We start from the raw sequence: 3,583 nt of genomic DNA, 5'->3' as shown, positions 1-3,583 counted from the left end.
ACGGGAACGGGAGTTAGCGGGAAAAAACATTTGTATGAAAAAAATCTAAACCGCTTAAGATAGATAAAGGGGGTAAAACGGGATCCACGCGTACGAAGTCGCGGGCGGCCGCTAGCTATCATCTAATCTATCTTCTAAATATATAAAAGGAGAAACTGACTGACTGACTGACAGATCAACGCACAGCCTAAACGGCTAAACGTAGGCACTTGAAATTTGGAAGGGACGTAGTTTAGGTACCGTAGAGGTGCACTAAGAAAGGAATACCCGAAATTACCACGGGAACGGGAATTAGCGGAAAAATCCTTTTGTATGAAAAATCTAAACCGCTTAAGTTAGATGCTTGAAATTTGGTGTGCAGGTACCTTAGTAAACTTAAAGCTTAGGTACAACAGGATATCGTAAAATTCCCACGGGAACGGGAGTTAGCGGGAAAAAACTTATGTATGAAAAAATCTAAACTGCGTAAGATAGACGCTTGAAATGTGGCATGCAGGTACCTTAGTAAACTTAAAGCTTAGTTACAACAGGATATTGCAAAATTCCTACGGGAAGGGGAGTTAACCGCTGAAGATAGATGAAGGGGGTAAAACGGGATCCACGCGTACGAAGTCGCGGGCGGCCGCTAGCTATCATCTATCTATCTATATAAATGAATTGATGTTCGTTAGTCTGATTATAACTCGAGAACGACTGGGCCGATTGAGCTGATTTTGGTTTTAAAATGTTTGTCGTAGTCCAGGTCTAAACGATGAGTAAATACGCGCGCGATATTGTTTTTCTGTGACAGACAAAATTCCACGCGGGCGAAGCCGCGGGCGGAAAGCTAGTAATAATATAAAGTTAATAAAATTTTATAAAAAAATGGTACCAAAATTTAAATTCGATTGTTTTCTGTACTTATTATTTAAAACTTTTCATACTTACCATAATTTCCGTACCGCGCGGGAATAACTTGACATGTCATTTTTGCGTACTTTTCAGGGGAGCGACTTTAAAGTTTAGAGTTCTCTGGTAAATCGGAATTAATGATAATTGATATTTTTATGATTGAAATAAGCTAATTTGATGCATATCTTTCGATTGGTGTAAGAATTTGATTAAATTATCTTCTTAATCTATTAAAAAAAAGACTTGTCAAGTTGTGTACCGACGACTTGTCAAGTTATTCACCAAAGAAAAACAAATATTAATTAAGGTGTAAAAATTGGATTTAAGTTAATTATTTTGAATGAAGTTTAAGTAAAAAAACAAAACATAAAAATAGAACATATTTTTATCACTTTTGCAATGAAATAGTAACAAATTTATTAGAAAAATCAAATATAATCGCTGATTATGATCGCTTTTGATCAGATAGTTGTACGTTTACTTAAAATTAAAAAAAATGAAATAAAATAACAAAAGCCATGCTTCATAACAAGAACAATTAATTTTAATTATTTTAAGCTCACCATTAAGCTTAAAATAATTAAAATTAACTGGATATACAGGGCGTCCCGTAATGTAACGTCAAGCCGGAACTGGGTGTTGAGGCAAGTTGTGCTGGTTATCAGAAAAATATAAAAAAATATATATGTGGCATATTTTCAAAATAATAGAAATTTTAAAAAAATCTAAAAATTCTTTTCCAGGTGACGGTCCTTTTACTCGTGTTGCCACAAATCTTCACTTTTCCAAATTTTTTTTTTTGTTATGTAACCCTGAATAATGCTTCTCTAAATTGTTATCAAAATTACAAAACCAGCTGCTCCAGCTTGGATGAAAAAAATACATTATTCCAAAAAAAATTTTCAAAATAAAAATTTGATCTAGTTTAAACTGACTGTACTGAAAAAAAAATGTACTACGCGAGTGTGGCAAGTGACTTCATAATTTGGCGCATTTAGTAAGAATTCCAAAATGGTATAACACTTGGTATACTTGGTATTGTACCAGATATGTACCATCCTAGACTGCATCCCACTTAACATCAGGTGCGATTGTGGTCAAATACCTGCCTTGTTATGCATAAAAAAAAAACTTGGTAAATTTTTGCTGTAATTGTCGACAATTTTTGGTTTTTTGGAAATAGTCCCGTTTTTAACTTTATCTACCTTGGTTAAAAATTATTATTCTAATGTGCCCAAAATTCAAGTTTCTGTGACTGACTACCGTACAGTCAGTCACAGAAACTTTTGTCACCATGAGAGTAATTAGAAGTTGACATACTGTGACAAAAGTCACCCGTGCGCGCGCGCCATTACTAACTGCTCTGCCTGCACTTGTACTTGGTAACAGGGATAATAAGGATATGAAGTTTCTGTTATGGATACGGTTACGGATATTAGTATAATATTATACCGGTTTCGGTTACGGTCACGGATATGAAATCATTTCAGATTATCCGAAAGTTTCGGATAATTACGGTTACGGAATTATTAGAATTTCAAAAATGTAAGTAATACAAATAGCAAGATGCTGCGTGAGCGTGACCCACATAGCTACTTTATGTACCAACTAAGACGACACCTATGTATGATAAAGGTAAAACAGGCTGGCATATTAGATGGTGCCAGCGAATGCCAGACAAGTTGGTAACAAATATTAAGATTTAAGGTACAATTCCAAGACGGGTCGCAGACCGCAAACTGCAAAACTATGAAATCGGCAGCGCGGCATTGCAGCTGCGGCGTGTATACTGCAGATTTCATAGAGTTTTGCAGTTTGGAATTGTACCCTTAGACTCCGCCTTTATCCGAAACTAACCGTAACTTTTGAATCAGTTTCGGTTACGGTTATGGATATTTTTTTATTTCGGATATCCGATAGGTTCGGTTACGGTTACGGATATCCATAACATCCCTGCTTGGCAAGATGACCCTCTCCGTCCCGCTCATACCTTTTAAAATGGCTTCTCCACCTCACTTAAGCCAGAAACTTGAATTTTGGGCACATTAGAATAATATTTTTAACCAAGGTAGATAAAGTTAAAAACGGGATTATATCCAATAAACAAAAATTGTCGACAATTACAGCAAGATTTTACAAAGTGTTATACCATTTTGGAATCCTTACTAAATGCGCCAAATTATGACGTCACTTGCCACACTCGCGTAGTACAATTTTTTTTCAGTACAGTCAGTTTAAACTAGGCAAAATTTTTATTTTGATATTTTTTTTGGGAATAATGTATTTTTTTCATCCAAGCTGGAGCAGCTGGTTTTGTAATTTTGATAACAATTTAGAGAAGCATTATTCAGGGTTACATAACAAAAAAAAAATTTGGAAAAAGTGAAGATTTGTGGCAACACGAGTAAAAGGACCGTCACCTGGAGTAGAATTTTATATTTTTTTTAAATGTCTATTATTTTGAAAATATGCCACATAAGATTTTTTTTTTATTTTTTTCTGATAACCAGCACAACTTGCCTCAACACCCAGTTCCGGCTTGACGTTACATTACGGGACACCCTGTATTTTTGCGTAAGGTCGACACGCCCTTTCGCGTCCACCGTCCAGTTCATGTCCAAATGACGGATCACTCTAGAACGAAAGCTATTGCTATGATTACCTGAATATACAGGGTGGAAACGATAAGTGA

This window comes from Ostrinia nubilalis, chromosome W (genome assembly GCF_963855985.1).
Source record: "Ostrinia nubilalis chromosome W, ilOstNubi1.1, whole genome shotgun sequence".
Lineage (NCBI taxonomy): Eukaryota > Metazoa > Arthropoda > Insecta > Lepidoptera > Crambidae > Ostrinia > Ostrinia nubilalis.
The sequence above is the reverse complement of the archived record's forward strand: the minus strand, read 5'-3'. Positions refer to the sequence as shown.